The sequence below is a fragment of the Magnolia sinica genome, chromosome 8 (assembly GCF_029962835.1).
Source record: "Magnolia sinica isolate HGM2019 chromosome 8, MsV1, whole genome shotgun sequence".
Taxonomy (NCBI): domain Eukaryota; kingdom Viridiplantae; phylum Streptophyta; class Magnoliopsida; order Magnoliales; family Magnoliaceae; genus Magnolia; species Magnolia sinica.
In genome coordinates this window covers 70,965,023-70,983,530 of record NC_080580.1, presented here as the reverse complement: position 1 = coordinate 70,983,530, position 18,508 = coordinate 70,965,023, and the positions used below count along the sequence as shown (strand labels likewise).

At 37.3% G+C, this 18,508-nt stretch overlaps 1 long non-coding RNA gene across 2 annotated transcripts; it reads left to right on the top strand.

Annotated features, from left to right (window-relative positions):
- The first annotated feature begins 9,315 nt into the window (after nucleotides 1-9,315).
- On the top strand, nucleotides 9,316-12,934 carry LOC131254048 (uncharacterized). Of its 2 annotated transcripts, none has more exons than XR_009175457.1 (5): nucleotides 9,316-9,435; nucleotides 9,592-9,682; nucleotides 11,737-11,914; nucleotides 12,093-12,168; nucleotides 12,712-12,934. It is a non-coding gene; the product is annotated as an uncharacterized LOC131254048 (long non-coding RNA). The 2 variants fall into 2 exon arrangements; XR_009175456.1 differs by having other exon boundaries at nucleotides 9,320-9,431.
- Nucleotides 12,935-18,508: the final 5,574 nt, after the last annotated feature.

The following is an 18,508-nucleotide window of genomic DNA, read 5'->3' as shown; positions in this document are numbered from 1 at the left end:
TAAAAAGTAACCGGTCAAGTCAGCATTGGGAAAGATGAAGTAAATACCTTGGTAAGCAATGATTACTCATTTACAGGGTAATTACACTTGAGCAAGAAAATCAAACAGGCCCTAAACTCTTAATTTTTAGATCACATGGTTTCCAGATCCCATTGACCTGAAATTTTATCCCATGTATATGTATCATAAATTAACTTTACACGTTGAATTTTTACCCTTAGATGATTGTAAAAGTGGCCCAATTGACAAATCAGCACCTTAACCCTTAATTTTGATATTCATCAGGTGAGGAAAGTTCGTAGGTAGTCGTAGTACGATATTTATCTTCATATGAATGAATTGAATTTCCCATCATATGGATTGAGTACGACATGTGAGAACCCCACCTTGCTAGGTTTTTCCTTAGGCACAAAGTTAGCCATTTTACGCTTATCAACTCTTTATAAATTTGGACCTTCCGAATTACCCACTTTTCACCATACATCGTAATTCAAAATTTGGACCACACTTTAGCCTCATATGACTACAAGATCATACAAAATTTACACCCCAATCTATAATCTTACACCGCTGAATGATGACCACATTAAAGCCCATTCCTTCTTTTTAGTGCAATAGTTAAAGTTTTAAATTTAGGACTTTTCCACAATCGATCAACCATCAAATTTTTTTCTAATCGTTTTCCTATACTGAATACATATTTTCTCAAATTTTGGGCCCTTATCATTAAGCGTGGACCATTAGATCGAGATTAAGTCCATTTTGGCACTTGTCAATCCATTTTTTAAGATTGGTCAATCTAAGTTTCGGATCACTAAGAGAATTATATATTCCGGCTCTATTAGAGACATTAAATACTATGAATGAATTAAATTTAAAGAAAGATCACAAAAAAATATAGATTTGGAAAGCTCAATTCAAGTGGGATGCGACACACCCCTCTAACGCATACTCCATTACAAAAGGGGGTTTGCACCCCTTCTCTACTCAAAAATCCATGCACGCCCACCTTCCCACATCCAAGGAAGAGAGAGAGAGAGAGAGATAGAGAGAGAGAGAGAGAGAGACATCTAAGTCTAGACACCCATCCCTTCTCTTCCTTCCACACACGGGTGGTGTCTTCCTCTTGCTCGAGCGATGTCGTGGTTCATGTAGAAACTCTCTTACATCAAGATCTTCCTAGGGTTTACATCTAAGGCAAAAGTAAGGGATTCCTTTAAGCTTAATACCAATTTAAGTTAAATTTATATATAGTTTACTTATTTTCGCGTTAAATTGTGTATAGTTTGATTTTTACTATGATTTCCATGCTAATAAGTAGCTTGATTATTACGAATTTTTAATTCATATTAAATTTATGTTTAATATATGATTTTAATCATGTTGCACATATTTTGTGTATTGGATTACAAAACTATGCTTTAAATCACGAAACTACGCACATTCGGGCATTAAACGGTACATAATTTGCGCATTCAATGGACTGGATAGTTATGTCAGGAAATCTTATAATTTTACTGAAACTAATCCGACCTATATATATATAAATCAAACCTTAGGGTAGTGGGACTTATTTTTGGAGTAATTTGGACTTATCGGGTAACTCTTTTGATCCGAAATCGCATTGTTGTACCTATGGATTCACTTTGAAGTGCATAGAATATTTTCTACCCTATTAGGATTTATTTTATTATAATTCTAGATTAATTAGTCCATGAAAACACCACTAGAATTTTTATAAATTCATAAGGAGTGATGAATACAAGCCTTGCCGTTCGCCTATTTTAAGAGTCACGCATTTTTCATTCTATATGAGTTACCTTTTGTTCCTCTCTTCTTATTTTTATTGAGTTAACGTAATGATATTCTTCTCATTTATTGAGTTAGCTTATTGCTAATTTTCTCCTTTATTAGATTAGCCTTGTGCTACCTCCTTATTTTATAGCTTGGGCATATGTCTTGAAATTTTAAAACTCTCATGATTCGACTTGTTTCTCTATTTATGCAAGTCATGTATAGAATGTCTCACAAGTAGTGACTTGTATGTATTTACCATGGACGTAATGCACTCTGGGTAACGACCCTCTTGGTCGATGCGTAATTCCTTAGATTTGGTTAATGGTGCACATATCGATGTAAGTAATCCACAGGCACGTGTTACATCACTTTTCTGGTATTGGGTGTCACAATTAGTCGCTCCATGAACAAATCTTTTAATGTAATTCTTCAAATCCATAAGTTATGTCATCTCAAGGTGTTCACGTAAATCTATGATACTATCAGACACGCCGAAGAATCTCCGTAGTTATGGGATGCAGAGCAAGCCAAATTTTTATGAATTATATGTTACAATGTGGTAGTCACTATGTATGATGAGCCACACAAACTATACTAGGCATGCATTCATGTAGATTAGTTACGCATATCGATATCATTCGTTGTGGTGGAGTACGAAAAGTATCAAAACCTTTATATTATCTTACTTTGAGGAATTACTTAAATTGTGTTAATCTTAAAAGCTAACCATCACTATGAAACCATATAGATGATGCAAGTGATTTACAAGTTAAAGATCTTGGTGATGCATGATCCCCTATGAAAGACTACAAATGACGAGGGATTATGTTGTTGATGCTTTCATTTTAGTTTAGCTTTAGTTACATTTTATGACACGAATTTGGACGTTTGTAATAAGCTCCCACCTAAGTGAGTATTAAATGATTAGTGAAACTTTTATCTTTAAATGGAATAAGATTTATAGTATGGTTGGTTTTATTCTCGTGAACAGGTACCTTCATTAATGTGATATAAAAAAAATAAGGTGCAATTATGAAGTATTTATTCATTCATTTCACTAATTACCAGAATTCTCGGGCACGAGTATGTACTCGGGCTGTAAAAATTTGGGGCGTTATAGTTGATAGCAGAGCATAAGAATGAGATTAATCGGGCCTTAGGGCATGGACCATCATAAGCTTTATGCAACTAGGATAGGATCATGAATTAGATACCTAAACTTACGTGAATTCCTAAAGAAAATAGGAAGTTGAGAAACTAGAAACCCATATTCAAGTTCTCCATTCAAACTGTTGAGTTAGAAGTGTAATTTAGAGACTATGAATCTAGGTACATTGGTAATAAATTCTTAAAACTCTAAATAAATTTAAATATATTTCATGTCGGCTTATAATGGAGTTAAATTTTGGGGGAGAAATTATTTCTAAGGGGGTGGATTGTAACATCCCAAATGTTACCGTTTTATCCTAGGCTCATCCTATTGTTTGATATATGTATCTCTCCTTAATTAATGAGAATTTTAACTTGTTTGGTGAATAATCATTTATTTATAATAATTTAGATATAAGTTCTTTTCTAAGAATTTCTTCTAAATGTACCTATAACCATGCAGAATCATTAGATTTTTCAAAACTCTCATATTAGAAATAATCATGAAAATGCCACTAACCTAGACCCTTAATTTCTATATCACATGATTTCTAAGATTCGTTTGATCTGAAATTTTATTCCATGCCTATGTGTCATAAATTAACCATAGACGTTGAATTTCAGACCTTAGATGATTGTAGAAGTGACTCAATTGACAAATTAACCCCTTAACCCTTAACTTTGGTATCAGTCAAGTGAAGAAAGTTTGTACGCAGTCATAGTATGATATTTCTCTTCATTAAATGACTTGAATTTCCCATCATATGAACCGAGTGTGAAATGTGAGAACCCCACCTTGGCAAGCTTTAGGCGCCAAGTTAGACATTTTAGGCTTATCAACTCTTTCTAAATTAGGACCTTCCAATCGGGATAGATGACCATTACCTCCGCCTGCGCAGGATTGGGATTGGGACTGGGATCATGGTCAGAGTTGTACTCTGTTCCTCCTGAGTCACTAACCACACATTAAATTTCTTCTAACTCCTCGACTAGTTGTGGCACTTGGATATTAGACAAAACTAAGGTTGGCCATTTCCCTTTCATGGTCCAATGGATGAGCTCCATCTGCTTATGGCAGGATGTATAACGTCATGGCCCTTGGTTGTGGGCTGCTAATGTGGATGTGTTACGTTCCTAATTGGAAGGATGAGAGGGTAAATTGTGCCCCTAGCTAGCGGGAGTGGGCAAGTCATGCCCTTGGTTGACTACAGCTGAGATGGGAAGGTTGTCCCCTTGATGGATTAAGGTAGGAAGGTTGTGCCACTAGTTACTTATGACTGAGATGGGGAGGTTATCCCCTTGACTGGCTGAGGTGGGCAAATTGTGCCCCTAGTTAACTGTGACTGAGATGGGGAGGTTTTCCCCTTAATTGGCTGAGGTGGGCAAGTTGTGCCCTTGTTTGATTACAACTGAGATGGGGAGGTTATCTCCTCAATTGGTTGAGGTGGGCAGGTTGTGCCCCTGTTTGATTATGACTTAGGTAGGGAGGTTGTCCCCTTGATTGGTTGTAATGGGCAGGTTGTTTCCCTAGCTGACTGGATCAGGCAGGTCGTGCCCCTGGTTTGCAAGAAAGAAGGGGTGGTTATCCCCTTGATTGACTATGGCTAAGACGAGGAGGTTTTCCCCTTGATTGATTAAGGTGGGCAAGTTGTGCACCTGATTGATTGGATCGGGTAGGTCGTGTCCCTGATTGATCGGTGATGCAGTGAGGAAGGGTATTATGGCATCCCCATAATCTTCTAGATGTTGTACCTAATTTTGTCCCTAATTGTGCGCTTCCTCTTCTTCTATCAGCGGTTCTCTTCCCATTGGTCTGAGGATGGTCTCCCATCGGATGGGTGGCCATGATGCTCTACTTAAGAATAATGGGAGACCTTTCCTTAGCGCAGTCGGTCCTCCACGTCCTGACTCCTTACAAGGTATTCTCAATCTGACAAACTGGAAGTGCATGCACCAGAATTTTTATTTCCTCCATTTCTCTCTGAAAGTAGGCTGGTATCCCTGTAACACCTCGAACTTTCCAATGCTCGGGTGTTACCATATAATCTAGTTTAGTATGAATGCAAACCTAACCTACTTCAATATTCACATACGTTACAGCCCTCGTTCATATGTTAACCCATCCAACCATTGACATTCGAGACGAACCATCACATCATTAGCACAACCCGTCGTTAGGACTTCGACCACCTTGATAGATGAATCGAACCATCCAGTAATATATTTAATAAATATATTAATTTTTATTATTTATTATATTATAAATTTTACACAAACACATATCAAAAGAATTATGGATGTATTTTGATAATTTAATTATCAATTAAATAATGTATGAAAATGTATTGTAATAGAGTAATATGTATGTACTTAATGTATGTAAAATATTATGAAAATAATATTATAATAAATAAACATAATGAATAATAATTTTACAACATATAATTGAAGTATAAATATTAGTGTAGTATTAAATATCTTTTATAAATATGTATACAAAAATTATTAGATATTTTAATAAATTTGTATATTATTTAACAATGCAATTTTAAATATGGTGTTGTACAATTTCCAATTCATATATATGTATAGTATGATATTGTATATTATGAATTATACACTAGTAAATGTGTGGCCAATAACATGTATATAGTAGTAAGTTAATACTAAAATTATATTTATATAGGTATAAATTATTTTAATCAATGTAACTATAAGTAATGTACAATAGTAATAAATTTTATATTAATTGGCCAGTAATATATGATGCAAGCCTCACAAATGGCCCATTAAGATCTTTTAACCACATTTAATCTTGGAATGATCTGACCCTCAGATCAACGAGAAGCCACCGTTAGAGCTAGGAATCAACTCGTATGGCCCACCTGCTACCAACGGATTATGGGAGGCTTTAGCTACAGATATAAACCATAGCTATATTACTACGGATTTAATCCGTAGCTAAATAACCGTACCACCACGACAAAGGCACATCCGTTAAAAGTTCTATGGGGCCCACCACAATTTTTGTATTTAATCTAAGCCGTCCATCCATTTTAACATTCATTTTAATGCATTAGTCCCAAAAAGTAGATAAATTGAAAGCTCAAGTGGACCACACCATGGGAAACAATGGAGATTAGGTGCCTTTCGTTGATTTCTGGTGTGGTCCATGTGAGCCTTCTATTTGCCAAATTTTTCGGGATAAAGCCCTAAAAAATTATTTTAATTTAATGAATGGCACAGATAAATAACATATATTATGGTGGGCCACACGTAGCCCTAACACCTCACCGTCCGTCTCAAGTAGGCATCCGTGCGCACAAAAAAAACCTAATTTCATTCTCACGCCCACCTTTCATTCTAGCGCCCACAAACATAGCCCTCTCGCTCCTTTCTCTCCATCTTCTCCCCACCTCTCTCTCTCTCTCTCTCTCTCTCTCTCTCTCTCTCTCTCTCATTCGCTCTCCATCCCAACTCCCCATCTCTCTCAATCTCTCTCCATCTCGACTCCCGACAAAAACAGCCCCATCCTCGACTCCCCATCTCTCTCCCTGCCCATCCTCGTTTGGCCGAGCGGTGGTCCAAGGCCCTCCCTATCCACGCACCACCTTCATTCCTCTCTCAATCACGACCTCCTCTTCTCTCTCTCTCTCTCTCTCTCTCTCTCTCTCAATCTCAATGTTGATTTATGAATTTGGGGATTTAGTAATTTGTGGATTTTCAATTCGAATGTGGACCCTCATTTAGGGATTTGGGGATTTTAGGGCTTACAGATTTGAATGTGGACCCTGAATTTGGGTTTTTCTGATTTTACAAATTGGGGATTTTAGGATTTTAGGATTTTAGGAATCTGAAAATTTTTAGAATTAGGGATTTCACCTTCTCGACTCGAGAGAGTGATTTTGGTCTCTCAAGTATAGTTGGAATGGGGCTGGAGGAGTGGTTGCTTTGTGACATTTGTTTACTCCCTGTTTGTAATTGTTGTTAATTGCACAGATATGGAGACATACAGATATGGTTTAGGTTTTCTATTCTTTCAACATGCATGCAGGGCTCTCTTTCATCTTCCATAGATTCTATTGTCTCTTTAACTTATTCTAATATTTGTTAGACAGGAAGAAGTATAGCATGACTGTTGAGGGTCAAATATTGCATATTAGACCCCAGTTATTACCTGCTTTTACGAACATGATACTGTTTAATGCCCTATTTTACTCGTGTTTGTGTTGCAAGGTGAATTCACGAGCATGGACTGAAAAGAATGCTAAAAGCATAGATTTAACACTCTGATGTCACCAAGGTAAGGGATAGACTCCAAAGGATCGAGATCAAAGAACTTAACCGCCAGAGATCCGAGAAAATTGAGAAACTGAAGCTCAAGTAGCCCAAAATTCAGTCAGAGTACAAGATCACAGGGTTCCCACCATCCGTTGGGCTCAAAACTTCATGAATGACCTAAGGACCTCAAATTAACCGTACACGTCAAATTTCAGCTCCCGAATCTTGTGAAAGTGACCTAACTGACAGATCAGCCCATGAACCTTTAATTTGGGGCCCACCTGAAATCTGGATGTTCTTCACTTTTAGTCTCAACCCCTTAATTGAGGTGGAAAAGCGGTTTGATGGCGCAAATTTCACATATACATCAGGGTGGGACCCACTTTACGTAAGTGGTGTGCACAGAAGCCGTGCACTTGCCGTGCAGTGAACGGACCAAGTCGGTCAACAGGCGCTGACCCGACTTCCTTCTTGAAAATGGAAACTTCCGTTTCCTGCTGCGTAAAAACAACAACAGAGAGTTGCGGTCGACGTCCGGTGGGCCACCATCATCACACATATTGCTGATCTTCACTGTCCATTCGCACCAAGGGGATAAACAGATCGTACATTGCTGTGTGGCTCGATTCTCTCAGACATTAGATGTATATGAAGGTTTAAAACACAGAATGAATGGCAAGAAAGGAAATTCTGTGGGCCACTATGGTTTTGATCCAAAACCGATCAAGTTCGACCGGTTTGCCGTGCACAATCCAATGAACGGATTGGATCTTTCAAGCCACACCAAGAAATGGGCCTCACCAATGTCCAGTGTCAGTCCGTAAGGCCCTGTTTTGCATCCGGACACAGCCTGACTTTTGCGGGCTGTGGTGTGATATTGGTGATGATCAAATGGCTGATCTGGACCGTCCATCATGTAGGCCTTCCCAAAACATCCCAGGGGACGTTATTCCTTTAGGAAGAAAGGAAGGAAAATGGGTATCTTGGCCCTGTCTTCGTGACTACGTAACAAAGCTTATGCAGGGGAGTGCGGAACATTCCACCGACTCCAGCTACGTGAAGAAGGCTTCCACACCAACTCCAACACTTTTCGGCATGTGAGTAGGTTCTCCAACCGACCTCCTTGCTATATAAAAGGAAAAGAGAAAGAGAGAGGAGGGGATTCAATTCAAGGCAGTCGTGGAGCAGACAGAGAGAGAGAGAGAGAGAGAGAGAGAGAGAGAGAGAGAGTAGAGTAGTATTTATTTTTATTTTTTAATTTTTTGTTTAATTCTACTGCTTTTTATTTTAAGGATGTTTAGCCAATCATGTTTATTCTAGGCTAAACCTCTTAGCCAGGGCTAAGAGGTGAAGCTTGTAGCGTAATGGGAGACTTTACTTTATGCCTTTGATTTAATTTTAATTTATGAACTGAACTTGATATTAGTTTGATTATTAAGGGAATGTTTTTAGTTTTTAATAGCCTATTGTGACTAAAATTACAATGTGTCTGCAATAGCTGTGAATATGTTCCTTTCCTTTTTATGTTTATAACGTCAGGAAGCCCTATTGTTCACCATCGTCTCTTGGATATGGTTGGATGACGGTACCCTTCCTAAGCTTCATATCATGTTGTTTGGTTGCTAATTAGTTTAATTCTGTTATTTACTTTGTCTCCTGGGCATGGTTTGGTGATGGAATCCATTCTGATTCATATACCTTTCATCTCTTGAAAACTATATCAAAGTAAGTTCAGTTTGATTTTTATGGTTACACCCTTCAACTGGATAAAGATGGACTCTAAGTCCAGTTGAGTTCTTGAAGCAGGCATAAGATCTCCCTGATCTCTACAAGTGGATCATCTGAATCCCTAGTTTCCTTCCTCTAAATTCCTTAAGTTTTAGATTAATATTTTACAATTATTCCTCAATTATATACAATTTAGATTTCATCTTAATCTATTTCTAGTTCTACTTAGTTTCAAACTACATACAGGTTTTAGTCCCTTGGGATTCGACCTCGGTCTCACCGAGTTTATTACTACATCACAACCCTATACTTGGGGAGTGAACAATGACATGACTTGTTCATTATAACATGTGATGTTTACTGACCGAGGTTTTCATGTCCCAGAATATGGAGAAGATTGATTATTTCTACCCCAATTGCAAGGCAAAGTTTAATTTTGAACTATCAGACACTTAAAAGAGGCAGCCACAAATTAAGTATGTATGTTGACTTCTATTGATCCCTGTTTTGTTTTGCAGAAGTTGGTCGATGCCTGCATATGTGGGGATTCAATATGTTTGCTGGATGTTCTTCTCGAGTTCTTATTTATTTATTTATTTAATTTCTTACTAATAGATGTTTGAACTTGTAAAATAGATCTAATAACAACAATGGGCCATTCGTGCTACCCAACAAGATAACCGTTGTGTTTTGGTGTGGAAGGCACATGCTTTCCGAGTCTCCACTTGTAAGCTTCAAATGTTTCATTTTTTTCCCAAGTTCTGTGAATCCCTTTTGTCTTTTTGTACATGACTAAAAAGGAGAATTGCCTGGCTAAAATTGGATGATTAATAAACCTTTCTTTTGATTTTGGGAACAGTTGCACTTGGTGGTTTAAATGCTTCAAGGTAAGTGAACCTTTTTGCATCCTACCCAAAGATCTCGGATTTCCATTAAAGCACCTTTCTTAGAATTCAAATCTGCTATATGATGCTTGATTGAAAGAAATGGAATTTTCTTGTTTGGCCCAGCACTGTACTGTTGGGGCTCAAATTTGGGTAGGCCTTAACACTTTATCAGGTTGGCCCCACTATTCTTGCATTAAAATTTTTGAAAATCTATTCTCATGCATTCATATCTACAAGCCAAGATAGTAATCCTGACATGCATAATTTGATTTATACAGTATGTCAAGGCTACACATATCAACAAGGGTGTTGATATTCATAGACAGCAAGTAATGGGCCACTCGGTCTTTGTCGAGGTTGGGAATGCCAGGATGATCATGAGGGCGAACCTCGTGACACAGGATGGTTAGAGATGGGGCTCAATTTGTTCCTTTGTCATCTTGAATTTTGAATTTTGATTTGATGGGTGTTTTGTTTTGAATCAGATCTGTTGTGTATGTTCTCGTCTATACCACAGGATCTTAATTTCATTGATCACACGAGCGACATCGGATGGAAGGAGTATGCGAATTTTATTACTATTATTATTGTTATTTATTTATTTATTTCTTTTGAATTTGTTGGGCATTAAAATTGGATTTTTTATTTTTATTTTTATTTGGTCCTGTAGATTTCAAAGGGCAAAGCCCATTATCATCGATCCAGGGCTATATATGTCAAAGAAAGAAGATGTCATCTGGATTACCCAGAGAAGGAGCGTCTGCATTCAAACTATTTACAGGTGTAGAATGCAATCTTGCCATTGATTTGGATCTTATTTATCCTTCTCTTGAATTTTGAGGGTGCATTTGGATGCTTAGTTGCAGTTGGTTGTGAAAATTCAGTTAAACATAGAGGAAAGGACTAAAATGGAGGTGGTCTATTTCAACACATTGTGATGGCCGGCCCTTAAATGCAATTCCATGTGGTTTGAGTTCGGCTTGAAATAATCTGAATTGCTATTTGGGGCTGGATCTTCAATGTGGATGGAAGGGGGTTATTCCAATGACGGTCATTTCAATTTCATTGAATTGAATGATTTCAATTCAATTGAGCATCCAAATGTAGCCTGGTGAGTGCGATTTATGTTATTTCAGTCTTTCTTAAACATGGTCTTTCCATACTCAATTGGCTTACCAATCGTGGAAAAAAAAAAAAACTCAACTAGCTTACCCCATTTGCAACAAACGAGCAAACTGAGCAAATTGAAATGAATTCCACACTCTTGTATTCATCAAAATTTGCTTGTTGGTTTGGAGCTGCTAAGTCCTAACTAATAAGAAATTATGACTGTTTCCAATTCATGCACATAAGCACATTTGGTGGGATGTAGTTAGGCTTGGAAGATTCAAACAAGAAACATGTAATTGTGGACTAGATGAGTTAGATTCATGAATTGAACAAATTGAAGTTACAAAAAAAGGAAAAAAAAAAAGTAATAATGCCCTGAATTGAATGGACTTATTTTGCAAAGTGATATCAACAAATTGAATTCTATAGGCATCCCATGAATAACTGCTGACTAATCCCATTTCAAATCAATCATGAAACTGAAAACTATTAGCAATATTTCTATCAATCTGATGTGTACGTGCTTTTGTTATTTGTGTTGTTAGAAATTTTGACTATTGAGTTTTGAGCAGTAGAGTGTGTTTCGATCTAAATAGAACTGATCACCAAGAAATGGTCCTAGGGAATCTAAATAGAACTGATCACCAAGAAATGGTCCTAGGGAATCTAAATAAAACTGATCACCAACAAGTCATGGTGGACCATGGACGTTATAAACGTGTTAGATTGGCATCAGTCGAGATCTATTTGGCCCATCAGCTAATTGCGGATCCGTCTTTTACAGTTTGACCACTAGTCTTCCGATAGCTTAGATTTGCAGCATGGGAGTTCTGAAAGTTCAAATATGAGAGATGTTAGACAAGGTTCAAGCCCAGGTTCAAAAGTCACTAGGGGAGTATGTGCAGCATGCACTTCCATACAACAAGATTTTTCTAACCTAACGGTGGTTTTTCCTCCTAGATGTAAGTTTTGCTCCTGCCTCTACTAGTCTATTTGTACAAAACATACACCTACAATCCATGCCATTTGGATTTTTTGCTTCTTTTACCAATACATTTTCTTTTGGCAACATGTATACAAGCACTAGTGTAGTATCTAACATGCTTTTGAATTTTTGGCTGGAAAATTTTCTTCCTGCAGCTTTGCACGCTGAGTAATCGACCTCAGTCCGAGCTCTTCAGTTAGGCGGCAATGTAGTAGTTTGTCCTCCATGCTTGTAATTTTTACCACTTTTTCAAGGAAGATTCAAAAATTAAGCATTCATAGATAAAATTAGCATTCCTAAAACATTTGTGCAACATCTATGTAGTCTCTGTGTGGCATGAGGCCCATCCCACCATTTGTGTGGCATCTAATTAACCTATCCAATCTCTGCATCTAATTAACCTATCCAATTGGGTTATCTTTTCTTTTTTATTTAGATGCAAAGATTTCCAGTAAAATCCTTTTTTTTATTTGATTTGGTGTTTTAATACTGATTTTGATCTTCATCTTCTTATTATTTTTTAAATTTTCGTTTTATATTTGGATGCAGGGATTCCTTGCGAAAGTTCTTTTTCTCTTTTTTTCTTGTTCCTTCCTTTTTATTTGTTGACTTTGGATTTCAGTCAACTCACTGATTGGGTTTTGCTTTTCATTGGGGGATTGCTTTTTTTTTCCCAATTGGATGATTCTGCTTTCGCTCACCTCACACTTCAGATTATTGTTAGATTTGGATGTTTTAATGACCATGGATAAACGGGTCTACTTTTGGTTTCAGGTTTGTAGGAGATTGGTTTAAAGGCTTGTCCACAAAACTTAATGTAAGAACTTAAAACTTGACTCACCTAGAACGTCTGTTGAGTCAAGCTAAGTTTAGTGACTATGGTATTTGTTCTGTTCCATCTAAATTTAGAATCCAAGAATCTGCTTTTCCCAAAAGAGAACTGCTGAAGTGATCATTTGCATGAGGAGAGATTGAGGAGTGATCATCTGCAATTTCAAATGAGCATCATTCATTTGAAAATGGGTTGATGTTTCAAATGAGCATCTGCTGAATTTTTTTTTTTTTCTTTTCGGCGCTGAACTAGCTGCTCAGGAAGGAAGAAGTGCAGCCACTTCAGCTGCTTACAGAACATTGGCACAAGAGCTCACTGAACAGTGGTTTCCTGCTCCCCGTATCTTAGCGTTCAAAGTTTGTTTTCCTCCAATGTCTCCTTTAAAAAACTGCCAATGGCCTCACTTGTAAAAACTAAAAAATCCATTGTATATAATCTCCTGTATGTCATGCATGCTAACTGTTTGATAAAATGTCTCAACCAGGAATGTTTTGTGTGGATTGCATTTGAGTCCCATTTTTTTTCTCTACCCATGAGTCGACCCACATGGTTGTATGGTTGGATGACCTACATTGAAACTTGATGCTGCAGGACATGCCTCAACAATTGAAAGTGAGGCTTCTAGAAGAGGTGGGAGAGCACGATAGAGAACGGATTGTCTGTAAGCACGATATTTTCATGCCTTAACCTAATCTCAACTCCCTAACCTAAACCTAAACCTAAACTTGAAAACCCAAACCTAAACCCGAGCCCGATTTCCTAAACCTAAACCTTAACTATTCTTAATTCCCTAAAGCTATAACCTATAACCTAAACCTATAAGCTAAACCTAAACATAACCTAAACCTAAACCTTAACCTAAACCTTAACATATAACCTATAACCTATAACCTAAACTTATAACCTATAACCAAACCTTAACCTAAACCTAAAACCTAAATGTATTCTCAAATCCCTAAACCTAAACATACACCTAATCCTAATCTCAACTCCCTAACCTAAACCTAAACCTAAACTTGAAAACCCAAACTTAAACCCAATCCCGAACCCGAACCCGATTTCCTAAACCTAAACCTTAACCTATTCTCAATTCCCAAAAGCTATAACCTATAACATATAACCTATAACCTAAACCTAAACCTTAACCTAAACCTATAACCTAAACCTAAACCTTAACCTAAACCTAAACCTATAACCTTAACCTAAACCAAAACCTATAACCTAAACCTTAACCTATAACCTATAACCTATAACCTAAACTTATAACCTATAACCTAACATTAACCTAAACCTAAACCTAAACCTAAAACCTAAATGGATTCTCAAATCCCTAAACCTAAACCTACACCTAATCCTAATCTCAACTCCCTAACCTAAACCTAAACCTAAACTTGAAAACCCAAACCTAAACCCGATCCTGAACTCGAACTCGATTTCCTAAACCTAAACCTTAACCTATTCTCAATTCCCTAAAGCTATAACCTATAACCTAAACCTAAACTTATAACTTAAACCTATAACCTAAATATATTCTCAAATCCCTAAACCTAAACCTATAACCTACAACATTAACATAAACTTATAACCTAAACATATAACCTACAATATTAACCTAAACCTATACTTATAACCTAAACCTATTCTCAAATCCCAAAACTATAACCTAAACCTAAACCTATAACCTAAACCTAAACTTTAACCTATAACTTATAACCTATAACCTAAACTCAATTCCCTAAACCTTAACATATAACCTAACCTAAACCTAAACATATAACCTACACTTATAACCTAAACCTAAACCTGTAACCTTAACCTAAACCTAAACCTAAAACGTAAATGTATTCTCAAATCCCTAAACCTAAACCTAAACCTATAACCTACAACATTAACATAAACTTATAACCTAAACCATATAGTGAGACCATTCCTTGGGAAGTGGGTACTTGTGGCTACCGATGGTCCTCCTTGCGGAAATGGTCCAGATGTTTATTTTGGCCCTACAAACCATATGATGAGACCATTCCTTTTGTGTCAATTTCATTCCTCTTTGAGTTTTTATTAATTCATTAACAAAAAAATGGTTATACATGATGCACTTCTTTCACTTTATTTTTCTTTCTCCCAATGGTCTTATGATTTATGAATGCCATGACTATTTGTAGGATGATGGAATATATAAAGCTATTGCAGGAAGTGACTTTGTCATTACTAGAGTTGCATTTCGATACAACTCTTCAAAGTACTACATAAATGACCATGGAAGTAATTTTACAGAGGTCACTAAGAAATTGAAAGAAAAATGAGTGGACTTGGACAACAATCAATTTTTGATTCTTCAAGTGGGTGATGGCTGAAAAAGGCCTATTTACTTGTGAAAAAATATCATACCGTCAAAAGATATCTTCTCTTTCAATTCCTTATCATTGAAATTTCAGGGTGAAGTCGAACAAATTTCTCTAATGAAGCCAAAGATTTATATTTTCAGTATTATTGTAATTGTAATTGTAATTGATTGAATGAAGGATTGTAATTGATTATAATTATAATTGATTGAATGCAGGATTATAATTGATTGTAATTAAATGAATGAATAATTGTAATTGATTGTAATTGAATGAATGAATGATTGTAATTGATTATAATGGAATGAATGAATGATTATGCAGGTGGTAATTGAATGAACAAATGATTATATATATTTTTTTAATATACGAAATAGCTATGGATATTGACCGTAGCCGGTAATCCGATAGCTATAGCCATTATCAAATTTGGCATATTGCTATGGACTTTTAGCTACAAATAATATTCGTAGCTGTTTATACTTATCGTTACAGATATAATTGCTATGGATTATATCCGTAGCTGTTGTAACTTATAGCTATGAATTTAATCCGTAGCTATAGGTTCCAGACCTATTGTTACGGCACTTACGACTACGGTCGTGCTACGAACTAGATCCGTAGCCATAGGCCTAAGGCTACAGATTTTATCCCTAGCCTTTGCTCCTTTTTCTAGTAGTACCTTGGATCTGCCCCATCTTTGGTCAAAGGCTAAGATAAGGCCCACCAAGGCGGAATGGGCGGAGTGGATTTCGTCAAAACATCACAGTGGACCCCATTCAATGGGGTGCGTGTGCACAACTGGTGCAGACCCGTGGTGCACCAAATATGTCAAACCGGTCAACATGGACTGACCCATGTTTAGGCGTTGGCAGCGGACGGACACCGTCCAATAGATTTCGATCAGTGGCCCACCCACATGATCCATTTGGACAATCCAGGCCGTCCATCTTGTGCCCAGCATGGACCTAACCAAGACCATGCTCTCCATCCGCATTCATGCAACCATGCGTGCGCATAATTCTTGTTGTAAACAGGTCCTGGAAACACAAAGTTTCCCAAAATTGGAAACTGTTTTGGCAGGCCAGCTAGCACGATCTGTGTGAGAGGGGAACCTTCAATCCCAGCCCTCCATTTAGGCATATCTTGACTGTCCCAGCTAGGTCTTTAGAAAAGGAAAGAGGATGAGAGGGAGGAAACAATCGTTTCTCTCCAAGCTCAAACCCACCAACGAAACCTCCTCCAAACTTCAAGGGATCTTGTCTATGAGCTTCCTAGGGTTCCCACGAACAGTCTGAAGAAGGCAGATTGGAGGAAGAAACTCTCGTTTGACATCCACCATTAACGACAGGTCTCCTTCCTCGTCAAGAAGTTGTCACCGCTGATGTTGTGTGGCCGCTAGATTTCCATCGGGTGGGTATTCTTGCTAGCCAGGGTTAAAAGGAGGAAGGAGAATATGAGAGGGAGAGATGAGCTTCCATCTATTGCACCAGCCCGGAACGGGCCGAGCCGTGCTCGCAACTCAGGCTGAAAACAGACCAAACCCATTGTTGGGATCTGTCCGAGTCATCCACTCGTTGTCCCATGATCTAACGTTCAAAGATGGTTTAGGAATCCAGCAAGGAAAGAAAAAGGGAGAGAAAGTTGGGGTGGTGGAGTTGCACCACATTACAGTCAGCGGACCGAGTTCCGGTTTGGGGCAGGCCAGGTTCAGTCCTGCTATTGTTGGCCAAAGAAAGAGAGTAGGGAAGAGAGTGAGAAAGGAAAGGGAAAAGGAAGAAAAGAGAAAGAAGAAGAAGGAAGGAAAAAGAAAAGGAGAGAGTGGGTTTGAGAGTGACTCGACTCGCTATCGAGTCTGTCCCAACTCAGGGCGAGTTGGGCGTCCATTGCTAAACTTCCAACAGAAGAATGAATGAGGATATGGGGAGAAAGAAAAGGAGAAGAAAGAAAAGAAGAGAAACTAGAAAGAAAGAGAGAACCAGGTCAACTCGGTTTCAAACTGAGTCAACTCACCGATCGAGTCAGCCTGCAGACCCATTGGCTGGGTTGAGTCCAGGGGCCGCTAGACCTCTCCAAGTAAGTCTGTCCCAACTCAGGGTGAGTTGGGCGTCCATTGTTGAACTTCCAACAGAAGAATGAATGAGGATATGAGGAGAAAGAAAAGGAGAAGAAAGAAAAGAAGAGAAACTAGAAAGAAAGAGAGAACCAGGTCAACTCGGTTTCAAACCGAGTCAACTCACCGAGTCAGCCTGCAGACCCATTGGTTGGGTTGAGTCCAGGGGCCGCTAGACCTCTCTAAGTAAGGGGAAGAGAGAGAAGGAGAAAGGGAAAGGCGGGCAGTTAAGTGGAGCTGAGTCAACTCGACTCGAACCGAGTCAACTAAGGTGAGTCCATGTCTCTCGTCCATATCGAAATTCTTTCAATTGCAATTTCCATTTTTGCCCTTCTATCATTATTAGGATGATGAGTATTAGGAGTGAATAACAGTTAGTAAATTATCTATATCGATATTAGTGTTACATATAAAATAAAATTTTCATTATTAACTATTAGTATTTTGTCATCATTAATAATAGGTCTTAGTATTTATTTATTATCATTAGTATTACTATGATATTTGCAATTATATAGAATGATTAACTATTAGAAAATTATCCATGCTTATATTAGTTATTATAAATAAACAAAAGATTTTAAGGTTATTAAATATTAGCATTTTATCTATCATGCTTGAATATTATCATTGATAGTAGATTGTAAAATTTGATATCATCATGATGATTATCGTTGCTGCGATAGCTAGCGTTAATTGTAATATTGATGTTGATAAATATTTTATAATTATTAAATTAACATTATAATCAATTACACACCACTGGGGTTCAACTTAAAAGATCTACCCTAAACCTAAACTCTAGGGTAAAACCCTAGACATAAGCAACCTAAATTACAGGACAATAACCTAAACCTAGATAATGTGTGAGATTTGGATCTATAATAGTATTTAATCCATCATACAACAGTGATAATAATAATAATAATTCAGGATTCAAAACCTAGAATCTAAGTATAGGACTAACCTTTAGAATAAGACCCTAAGTTCTACATCAAAACCTTAAAAATGAGTAATCCAAACCCTAGGTTGTAATTAATCTTGACCATAAGTACTTTGTAGAAAACTTGATCTTATATACAACTTCACAATCCATGGTAGGATTCAATTCTAAGGGTGCACATGCTTCTTAGCGACAACAGTTGGTGATTCAAAGTATAAGGTGATGATTTCTTCCCCTTGAGCTTTCCATTTTATCATTAGCTTAAGTATAGTTTTATTTTAATTTAAATTGATAATTGATATTTCTATCTTATAATAACATGTATAATTGTTGGAATC